This window comes from Saccopteryx leptura, chromosome 3 (genome assembly GCF_036850995.1).
Source record: "Saccopteryx leptura isolate mSacLep1 chromosome 3, mSacLep1_pri_phased_curated, whole genome shotgun sequence".
Taxonomy (NCBI): Eukaryota; Metazoa; Chordata; class Mammalia; order Chiroptera; family Emballonuridae; genus Saccopteryx; species Saccopteryx leptura.
In genome coordinates this window covers 178129916-178142044 of record NC_089505.1, presented here as the reverse complement: position 1 = coordinate 178142044, position 12129 = coordinate 178129916, and the positions used below count along the sequence as shown (strand labels likewise).

General features: G+C 39.4%; 1 protein-coding gene across 1 annotated transcript in view; it reads right to left on the bottom strand.

The window, feature by feature from the left end:
- The window catches only part of NEDD9 (neural precursor cell expressed, developmentally down-regulated 9), a 223069-nt gene extending 211148 nt beyond the window's left edge, over positions 1–11921 (bottom strand). Inside the window, exon 1 of the mRNA XM_066376924.1 lies at positions 11776–11921. The gene's annotated coding sequence lies outside the window, so the exon portion shown is untranslated. The remainder of the gene's footprint in view (positions 1–11775) is intronic.
- Between the last annotated feature and the right edge of the window lie 208 nt (positions 11922–12129).

Here is a 12129-nt window from a genome sequence, read left to right as displayed (position 1 = left end):
GGAAAGTGGAACGGGGAGGGGCTTGGAGAAGAACAGGTGCTTATAGAAATTAAATAGAAAGTTAATTAAGTTACAGACCTCTGTCAACCAAAGCTTCTATCTGAAGTGAATGTGTGAAGGAATGTGGATACATTGACACCTCTATCTGTCACCTCATTTCACCATTGCTTACATCTTCTAAAGCCCCAGTATTTTTCCTTAGGGCTAGAACTTACTATAATGAAGCTCTGTGATGCACCAATATTGAGTCTATATTAGCACTGCCTGGATATGTGGGAACCAATGTGGGCAGTGAAGTTACCTATTTGGGTGCAACAAACAAGGGTAGGTTGGCCACCTGCTGCCTAGGAGGTCCACATCACCCCTGGCCCTGAGGCACACACTGGGCAGGCACTGGGTAAACAGACACAGCCAGCCCCCCAGCAGCTCTCAGGGAGCTCTGCCCTCCTTCTCTCACTCAAGTCCCACCTGACCATGTTTGCCGTACCAGGCGTGCTGCCAGTATAATTAGAAGCACACTCTTTTCCCATAAATTGATCCACTTTCTTTTTAAAATTGGATATACACATGCATATATGTTTATATCCAATTTTAAGGATATTTACCTAAAAATAAACAAACTCATATCACTTCTGCAAATGAAAAACCAGTGCCATTGTGGTTAATGGAAGATAATCATGAAAGATAAATGCAAAAACAAACAAACTAAATGAATTAACAAACAAAACCATGCTGTTAAATTTTAGCTCGCTTCCATTGCCCGCTGATGGTTCATAGCCTGAGGTCCTCATTCTCTTTGTTAAAAAGTAAATGGCCAATAGTTAGAGGATGTTAAGATCAGGCCAAAATCAGAGGATCAGAAGAGTGAAAATGAAAAAGTTTTCTCTCTGTGACAAGTCTAGTGACTCAATGTCATTTAATCACACATCTGTGTATTGTGTATCATATAAAATTATCACATCATGTCCCACACTTTGAAAATTTTGAACAAATGAGCTGTAGGGAGACTGATAAGCAGGAAGAAAACGGTGTGTGTGTGTAGTAGCATGTGTCTTCATGGGGTGCAGGACATGTTAAATCTAAAGGAGATTTAGTTGTCCAGGTTAATCTGGGTCCTTTCTCCAAGCAGTGTTGTAGAGGGGATGAATAGAGCTTCTGCCATATGGTCTTGAAATGGATATGAGGGATATTAAAACGTAGATATCTAAGGTCAAATAGAGTGGACCATTGGAGAACAGAGAGTGGAACAACCTGAGTGTCTACAGAGTGTGCAGCAGGTGGTCTTATCTTCAGTTCCTCCAGAAGCAGATCCTGAGAAAGAATTCAAGTGCATATTGTTTAAGAAATGATCCCAGGATAACTTGGTGGGGAGTTGTAAACAGTGGCAATGAAAAGGGAAGAAAGGAAGGCCATAAAGGGCTCATTAGCAAGCCAGCTACTGCTGTGGGTGACTGGAACTTCAGACTGTGTGGAAACTTTAAGAAAAGATGAAACATGTCTCTTAGAGTTATTCCACTCGTGCCTGAGGGAGCTGGGGCACCTAGAGCCCATGGAAGAGTTAATTCCTGGGCATCTTCATTTGCTTTTGGGCAATTACTGTGGTCCTACCTGGTTGAAGAAAGATCTCAGGACCTGATTCAGGTTGTTAGGAGTCAGCCCAGCCCAATGAGGACTGGAGGATGTAAGTAGGACACTCACTGTTTCTACTACACCCTTTCTCTGCCAAATACTTTAAAAATTCTCACAGTTAATCCTTCCACAGCTCTCAAGATAGCTATTTCCCTGATTTTCATACAGAGGAAGAGGCACCAGGAATTATATCATTTGATCAAAGTTATACACTCTATATTCTCCTTCACTTCTGGATATACCTTCCTAGTCTTCTTTCTTTTTTTTTTTTAAATGTTAAAGTGAAATTCACATGACATAAATTAGCCATTTTAAAGAGAAAAATTCTGTGACATCCAATATATTCAGAATGATGTGCAATCACCACCTCTATCTAGTTTCAAAATATTTTTACTATCCCAAAAGGAAACTCCATACCCATTAAGCAGTTACTTCCCTTTTTTTGTTGCTACCAGTCCTGATAACTATCAAGCTGCCTTATGTCTCTAGTGATTGACCTATTCTGGATTTTTTATATAAATGAAATTATATGCTTTCTGTGTGTTGGATTCTTTCACTTAGCACAATGCCTTTGAGACTTATCAATGTTGCATGTATCAGTACTTCATTCTTTACTGTGGCTGAATGAAATTTTATTGTATGGATACACCACAATTTGTTTATTCATTCATCTGTTTATTAAAATTTAAGTTGTTTTTGCTACTGTGAAAATGCGTGTACATGTACTTATTTGAGTACTTGTTTTCAATTCTTTTGTATATATAACTAGGAGTGACATTGCTAGGTCATTTGGTAATTTTGTGTTTAATAAAAAACCAACTCAGGAGTGACGTCACGGAAATGGCGCCGTGAGCAGCGCGTCCGACAGATCTCCCCAAAATCACAACAAATTTATCAACTAGAAACAGGAAAATTTATCTTCGGAGCATTACGGAGTTCCACACAAACTGAAAGCAAAAGGACTGTTAAGATGAGAGAATTTATCACGAGAAAGCCCCCACTCCAGGAAATACTAAAGGGGGTTTTCCAACCAGATTCAAAGAACAAAAGAAAACAACACCACAAGTAACAGCTCCACCAAGAACACAATAAAACCAAACTTAAACTGTGACAACAAAGGAAAAAAAAGGGGAGAGAGAATAGAGATTAACAGTAGCAAAGGACGATGAAGTGCAGAAATACTTATAAGATAGGGTACTACAATGAATATGGTAGGTACCCTTTTCATTACTTAATGGTAACCACCCTAGAAAAAAACACCACAAAAACACATGACTTAAAAAAGGTAGCAACAGAGGAAAGAAGTATGGAACACAAACAAACAGAAACAAATGATAGAAAAACAAAAGAGAAGAATCAAACTAGATACAAAACTAACAGAAAGCAATTTATAAAATGGCAGTAGGGAACCCACAAGTGTCAATAATTACACTAAATGTAAATGGATTAAACTTACCAATAAAAAGACACAGAGTAGCAGAATGGATTAAAAAAGAAAATCCAACTATAAGCTGCCTACAAGAAACACACCTAAGCAACAAGGATAAAAATAAATTCAAAGTGAAAGGCTGGAAAACAATACTCCAAGCAAACAACACCCCAAAAAAAGCAGGTGTAGCAATACTCATATCTGATAATGCTGACTACAAGACAGAAAAAGTACTCAAAGACAAAAATGGTCACTTCATAATGATTAAGGGGACACTGAATCAAGAAGACATAACAATCCTTAATATATATGCACCAAACCAAGGAGCACCAAAATATATAAGACAGCTACTTATTGACCTTAAAACAAAAACTAACAAAAATACAATCATACTTGGAGACCTCAATACTCCGCTGACGGCTCTAGATCGGTCATCCAAACAGAGAATCAATAAAGATATAGTGGCCTTAAATGAAATACTAGAACACCTGGATATGATAGACATCTACAGGACACTTCATCCCAAAGCGACAGAGTATACATTTTTCTCTAGTGTACATGGAACATTCTCAAGAATTGACCATATGTTGGGCCACAAAGACAATATCAGCAAATTTAGAAAAATTGAAATTGTACCAAGCATATTTTCTGATCATAAAGCCTTGAAACTAGAATTCAACTGCAAAAAAGAGGGGGAAAAACCCACAAAAATGTGGAAACTAAACAACATACTTCTAAAAAATGAATGGGTCAAAGAAGAAATAAGCGCAGAGATCAAAAGATACATACAGACAAATGAAAATGAAAATACGGCATATCAGAATCTCTGGGATGCAGGAAAAGCAGTAATAAGAGGAAAGTTCATATCACTTCAGGCCTATATGAACAAACAAGAGAGAGCCGAAGTAAACCACTTAACTTCACACCTTAAGGAACTAGAAAAAGAAGAACAAAGACAACCCAAAACCAGCCGAAGAAAGGAGATAATAAAAATCAGAGCAGAAATAAATGAAATAGAGAACAGAAAAACTATAGAAAAAATCAATAAAACAAGGAGCTGGTTCTTTGAAAAGATCAACAAAATTGACAAACCCTTGGCAAGACTCACCAAGGAAAAAAGGCACAGGACTCAAATAAATAAAATCCAAAATGAAAGAGGAGAGATCACCACAGACATCATAGATATACAAAGAATTATTGTAGAATACTATGAAAAATTATATGCCACCAAATACAACAATCTAGAAGAAATGGATGAATTCCTAGAACAATACAACCTTCCTAGACTGAGTCATGAAGAAGCAGAAAGTCTAAACAGACCAATCAGCAGGGAGGAAATAGAAAAAACTATTAAAAACCTCCCCAAAAATAAAAGTCCAGGCCCAGACGGTTATACTAGTGAATTCTATCAAACATTCAAAGAAGACTTGGTTCCTATTCTACTCAAAGTCTTCCAAAAAATTGAAGAAGAAGCAATACTTCCAAACACATTTTATGAGGCCAACATAACCCTCATACCAAAATCTGGCAAGGATGGCACAAAGAAAGAAAACTACAGACCAATATCTCTAATGAATACAGATGCTAAAATTCTAAACAAAATACTGGCAAACCGAATACAACAACATATTAAAAAAATAATACATCATGATCAAGTGGGATTCATCCCAGAATCTCAAGGATGGTTCAACATATGTAAAACGGTTAACGTAATACACCATATCAACAAAACAAAAAACAAAAACCACATGATCTTATCAATAGATGCAGAAAAGGCTTTTGATAAAATACAACACAATTTTATGTTTAAGACTCTCAACAAAATGGGTATAGAAGGAAAATATCTCAACATGATAAAGGCCATATATGATAAACCATCAGCCAACATCATTTTAAACGGCATAAAACTGAGGACTTTCTACCTTAAATCAGGAACAAGACAGGGTTGTCCACTCTCTCCACTCTTATTTAACGTGGTGCTAGAAGTTCTGGCCAGAGCAATCAGACAAGACAAAGAAATAAAAGGCATCCATATTGGAAAAGAAGAAGTAAAGGTATCACTTTTTGCTGATGATATGATCCTATACATCGAAAACCCGAAGGACTCCACAAAAAGATTATTAGAAACAATAAACCAATACAGTAAGGTCGCAGGATACAAAATTAACATACAGAAGTCCATAGCCTTTCTCTATGCCAACAATGAAATATTAGAAAATGAACTCAAAAAAATAATCCCCTTCACGATTGCAACAACAACAAAAAAATACCTAGGAATAAACATAACAAAGAATGTAAAGGACCTATATAATGAAAATTACAAAGCATTGTTAAGGGAAATCGAAAAAGATACAATGAGATGGAAAAATATTCCTTGTTCTTGGATAGGAAGAATAAATATAATCAAAATGGCCATATTACCCAAAGCAATATACAAATTTAATGCAATTCCCATCAAAATCCCTATGAGATTTTTTAAAGAAATGGAACAAAAAATCATCAGATTTATATGGAACTATAAAAAACCCCGAATAGCCAAAACAATCCTAAGGAAAAAGAATGAAGCTGGGGGCATTACAATACCTGACTTTAAACTATATTATAGGGCCACAATAATCAAAACAGCATGGTATTGGCAGAAAAATAGACACTCAGACCAATGGAACAGAATAGAAAGCCCAGAAATAAAACCACATATATATGGTCAAATAATCTTTGATAAAGGGGCCAACAACACACAATGGAGAAAAGAAAGCCTCTTCAACAAATGGTGTTGGGAAAACTGGAAAGCCACATGCAAAAGAATGAAACTCGACTACAGCCTGTCCCCGTGTACTAAAATTAATTCAAAATGGATCAAAGACCTAAATATAAGACCTGAAACAATAAAGTACATAGAAGAAGACATAGGTACTAAACTCATGGACCTGGGTTTTAAAGAACATTTTATGAACTTGACTCCAATGGCAAGAGAAGTGAAGGCAAAGATAAATGAATGGGACTACATCAGAATAAAAAGTTTTTGCTCAGCAAGAGAAACTGATATCAAAATAAACAGACAGCCAACTAAATGGGAAATGATATTTTCAAACAACAGCTCAGATAAGGGCCTAATTTCCAAAATTTACAAAGAACTCATAAAACTCAACAACAAACAAACAAACAATCCAATAAAAAAATGGGAAGAAGACATGAATAGACACTTCTCCCAGGAAGAGATACAAATGGCCAACAGATATATGAAAAGATGCTCAGCTTCATTAGTTATTAGGGAAATGCAAATCAAAACTACAATGAGATACCACCTCACCCCTGTTAGATTAGCTATGATCAACAAGACGGGTAATAGCAAATGTTGGAGAGGCTGTGGAGAAAAAGGAACCCTCATTCACTGTTGGTGGGACTGTAAAGTAGTACAACCATTATGGAGGAAAGTATGGTGGTTCCTCAAAAAACTGCAAATAGAACTACCTTATGACCCAGCAATCCCTCTACTGGGTATATACCCCAAAACCTCAGAAACATTGATACGTGAAGACACATGTAGCCCCATGTTCATTGCAGCACTGTTCACAGTGGCCAAGACATGGAAACAACCAAAAAGCCCTTCAATAGAAGACTGGATAAAGAAGATGTGGCACATATACACTATGGAATACTACTCAGCCATAAGAAATGATGACATCAGATCATTTACAGCAAAATGGTGGGATCTTGATAACATTATAAGGAGTGAAATAAGTAAATCAGAAAAAAACAAGAACTACATGATTCCATACATTGGTGGAACATAAAAATGAGACTAAGAGACATGGACAAGTGTGTGGTGGTTACCAGTTGTGGGGGGAGGGAGGACAGGGGGAGAGTTAGGGGGAGGGGGAGGGGCACAGAGAACTAGATAGAGGGTGGCGAAGGACAATCTGACTTTGGGCGAGGGGTATGCAACATAATTTAATGACAAGGTAACCTAGACATGTTTTCTTTGAATATATGTACCCTGATTTATTAATGTCATCCCATTACCATTAATAAAAATTTATTTAAAAAAAAAAAATAAAAAAATAAAAAACCAACTCAGTATTCTCAGGGAGCTCATTCTCCTGTACCTTTATTTAAATGTTAGAATATCTTGAGGTTTAAGCCTCAACTACCCTTCTCTTTTCTCCTTTGATACTCTCATCGTCATGCACACCAGCATGATGACATTTTAGTCAATGACAGGCTGTGTACAGAACAATGGTCTCATTAGATTTTAATGGAGCTGAGAAATTTTTATTGCCTAGTGATGTTGTATCCATGGTGATGTCCAAGGAAAACACATTACACATGTGTTTGTGGTGGTGCTGATGTAAACAAACCTACTGCACTGCCAGTCGTATAAAAGTCTAGCACAAGCCCTGGATGGTTGGTTCAGTGGTAGAGCATCGGCCTGGCATGCAGGAGTCCCGGGTTTGATTCCCGGCCAGGGCACACAGGAGAAGCGCCCATCTGCTTCTCCACCTCTCCCCCTCTCCTTCCTCTCTGTCTCTCTCTTCCCCTCCCACAGCCGAGGCTCCATTGGAGCAAAGTTGGCCCGGGCGCTGAGGATGGCTCCATGGCCTCTGCCTCAGGTGCTGGAATGACTCTGGTTGCAACAGAGCAACGCCCCAGATGGGCAGAGCATCACCCCCTGGTGGGCATGCCGGGTGGATCCCGGTTGGGCGCATGCGGGAGTCTGTCTGACTGCCTCTCCATTTCCAACTTCAGAAAAATACAAAAAGAAAGAAAGAAAGAAAGAAAGAAAGAAAGAAAGAAAGAAAGAAAGAAAGAAAGAAAGAAAGAAAGAAAGAAAGAAAGAAAGAAAGAAAGAAAGAAAGAATTCAGTTGTAAATTAAAAAAAAGTGTAGCACATACGATTATGTACAGTACACAATACTTGGCAATGAGAATAAACGGCTATGTTTCTGGTCTATGTGTTTGCGATACTGTACTTTATATCATTATTTTAAAGTGTATTCTTTCTAGTTGTAAAAAAATGTTAGCTGTAAAACAGTGTACTGTGATACATGGACAGTAGCTTCATACATCTGGTGTTTACAGTGTCTTTTCTTTGTATCATTATCTCTTGTGCTTGATTTAATCTCATTTTGATTATTATGGCCCCTACATGTTTGCACAATGATAAAACTGCCCAATGACACATTTCTCAGAATATGTCTCCATTATTAAGCAATGCATGACTGTATGTATCATTGTACTGATGGCTTCAATTACTATCCACATGCCAAAGATACCCAGACTTCTGCTTCTGAGATCTACATGTTGATCAAAATCAACTGCTTGCCTGACATCTGCTTTTGGATGTCTGCTAAGCCCTCCAAAATCATCAATTCCAGAACTGAACTGCTCCGGGCTGAGTCTCCACCAGCTTTTTCAGTCCATGTCATTGGGAAGCAACACCAACATCCATTTGGATGCCCAAACCAAGAAACTGAGGATCATTTTTTATACTTTCACTTTGCTCTTGTTTCTAGTCCACCACCAAGTCCTGTTGATTTTCCTTTCTAACTTGACTAATTTTTAGTTGTATAATTCCACCTCTACTGTCACCACTCTTATCTTGTCTGTACTCCCACAGATACTCTCGCTTGTCTGACTTTATTGCTCTAACTGGTCTCTCCATCTATAGACATAGCCCCTCCCATCCATTCTGCACACTGTAGCAAAAAGGATTCCTTAAAAATGAAGGTCAGCCTGACCAGGCAGTGGAGCAGTGGATAGAGTATTGGACTGGGATGCGGAGGACCCAGGTTTGAGACCCCGAGGTCGCCAGCTTGAGCACAGGCTCATCTGGTTTGAGCAGAGCTCACCAGCTTGGACCCAAGGTCGCTGGCTTGAGTAGGGGGTTACTGGGTCTGCTGTAGCCCCACGGTCAAGACACATATTAGAAAGCAATCAATGAACAACTAAGGTGTTGCAACAAAAAACTAATGATTGATTCTTATCTCTCTCCATTCCTGTCTGTCCCTATCTATTTATTAAGTGTTTTTAATTCTGTCCCATTAGGCTCATCCTGAGCTTCTCCTCTCTTCTCTTTGGCCACACCAAACTTAAGTGTGCTAGCCAATTCTGTGGTCTCCCAGCTCAGAGCATGGTATAACTGCTTCCTCTGCCTGGACCATAAGCCTCTCCTTTTTGCCTGTGAACTCTGACAAGGTTTTCAGTTTTTGTATGCACCTTCCTCATGGAAAGCTCCCCAACTGCCAGAGGGGATCAGGTCCCCCACTGTGTGTTCTGGTCCTCATCACATTTGTGTACTTATCAATTAATGGGGCTGCCTCTACCCTGGACTGTATTCTGGAGCGGGGTATAGGGAAACATCAGTTTTGTCTCTGCTTATGTAAGCTTTTCTTACCAGTCCCTTCCATGCAGTGGTCACTCATCGATGGTTGTTAAATTAATTAACAAGAAATTGTGGAGCTCTAACTCAAAACTGATTTCACATCCTTCCCCTTCCACCACGCCTCTCCACCCCGTCCTTAGAACAGGAATGTCCTTGAAAATAACCAAACTTGGGCGGAAGCAGAAACAAGGATGAAACCTGCATGGCTGGTTCCCAGTATTCTGTCATGGCCATTGCTCCTCACATCCACATCTGGGTGGGAGACCAGCATCTGGGGGAAAAGAGGGGCTCCAAGCAGGAGTTAAAAACACTGGACCCTGAATATATACATAACACAGCATTATAGAGAGCAGAAAAGCAAATCCTGGAGGGAAGGGGGGAGGGCGTTGAAGGGAGGGGGGCAAAGGGGATGTTGAAGGGAACACAGGGGTGGGGGGATGTATTTGGTGGGACACTAGAATCTATGTAAGCACAATAAATTAAAATCAATAAACAAACAGACAAACAATAAAATATAGTCCAACAATAAAACATGGTCCAAAAACAAACAAAAAAACCCACTGGAACCTGGCTAGGCAGTGGCGCAATGGATAGAGTGTTGGATTGTGATGCGGAGGACCCAGGTTTGAGACCCCGAGGTTGCCAGCTTAAGCGCAGGTTCAGCTGGTTTGAGCAAGGCTCACCAGCTTGAGCCCAAGGTTGCTGGCTTGAGCAAGGGGTCACTCAGGCTGCTGTAGCCCCCTGGTCAAGGCACATATGAGAAAGCAATCAATGAACAACTAAGGTTCTGTAATGAAGAACTGGTTCTTCTCATCTTTCTCCCTTTCTGTCTGTCTGTCCCTCTCTCTGACTCTGTCTCTCTCACAAAAACAAACAAACAAACAAACAAACAAACAAACCACTGGAGCACCCACTTCCACCACTCATCACCAGCACGGGGTGGGGTGGGACTGCCCACTTACCCCCGCATAGCCTTAAACAATATTCAGTAGTCACCCCTTATCCATCCGCAGGAGATGGCATTCCAAAACTACCTAAAACATTATACCAAATGCTATGTAAATTATGTTTTTTATTATGCATACATGCCAATGATGAAGTTTAAAGCATAAATTAGTAGGCACAGCAAGAGATTAAAATAATAACTAATAATAAAATAGTACATTTATAACAATATACTAAAAAAAGTTATGTGAATATAGTCTCTCTCAAAATATATTATTGTACTGATCTTACCTTTTCACTTAAAGAATGCACACTAGGGCTTCTTTTTGGCATATTTGAATTGCCAGCATCACTATTGTGCTTTAGGGTCATTTTAAGTTGAATAAGGTTTTCTTGAACACAAGCACGGTGATACCAAGACAGTAGATCTGATAATCGAGACTGCTACTAAGTGAGCAATGGGCAGGGAGACAACGGATAAAGAGATGATTCACATCCTGGGCAGAATGGAACAGGATGATACTTAAAACAGTGCATAACTTAAAACTTAGGAATTATTTGTTTCTGGAACTTTCCAATTACTATTTTTGGATCATGGTTAATGGCAAATAGGCGACAAGTGAAACCGTGGATGAGGGGTGGGACTACTGTACCACCCTTTCAGAATAGCTCTCCCCTTTAAAGTTCATGTATTCTTTATTCTGAAGTAATCTCAGCAAGAAAAAAAGGTTACTTTAAATCCTTTGTGAAAGGAAAGCAATTGCTTGAATGAATGACTTAATTGAATTAACAAATATAGAGAAAAGTATGGATGGAGCTGTTGGCGCAGCCCTGTGTGGACAGGTGGAACAACTGTAGTTTGTCCCCAGCCCCCTAGAGAGGGTTCAGTTGGCCAGTTATCTGCAGAGCTGGGATACACTGAGTTCAATTCTCAATCACCATTTCTTGCCCCTAGGAGTCATTCCCAGAGGGGCTGAATATGGCATTATCAAGTTCATCAAAAGGTGTGACAGCTTAAACTCTTAAGTACTGAAATAATTTAGGAAAAGTAAAAGCTCAAGGTTATCACAGGTAAGCTCTCTGAGGACTGTAGGAAGAGAGAGGAGCCATCCAATTTACACACCAGGAAGCACCTTACCCAGGATGATTTTAAAAAATAGAATTATGTAAGTTTTAAGTACATAAAAAGTCAGTGCCTCCAGGTCAACTTGAAGGAGACTTGGAATCCCTATGTGTCTTTTGGGGCATGCTGAGTTCCTCCCACCTTCACTTAAGGCCTGTTAACAGTGAGGAATACACCAGATGTCTGACACCAACTCAGGAAGTCAGAGTCTGAGTGAGTCTCCCCAACTTCTCCCCTCAGCTCACAGCAAGTTGTTTAAGAACTCACCCAGGGTAGAACTACTGATGAATCATCTGGTCTTTCTGGAGTTCTTGCCTTTTCTCTGGGCAGGCAGGCAGGGGGTGACAGCTCAGACGTGTCTCATGATCACTCTTCTCTCTTGCTGCAGCTACCAGATTTGCTTCTAAAGGCAGCTGTAAGCATTTCCCTAACTGAGCAACCAACCACACACGTAGAATGTGAGTGGCGTAATGTGTGTGTGTCTTTCCTTCCGGTTACTGTGAAGTGATGTTGTCTCAGTTCATTTCCTTTCTGAGCTGCTGCTTCTTTTCTCTGCTGGAACTTCTGATTCACTGTGGACAGTTTGTAGTTTAGAGACAGACAGGTAAGAAATCTAGTTTG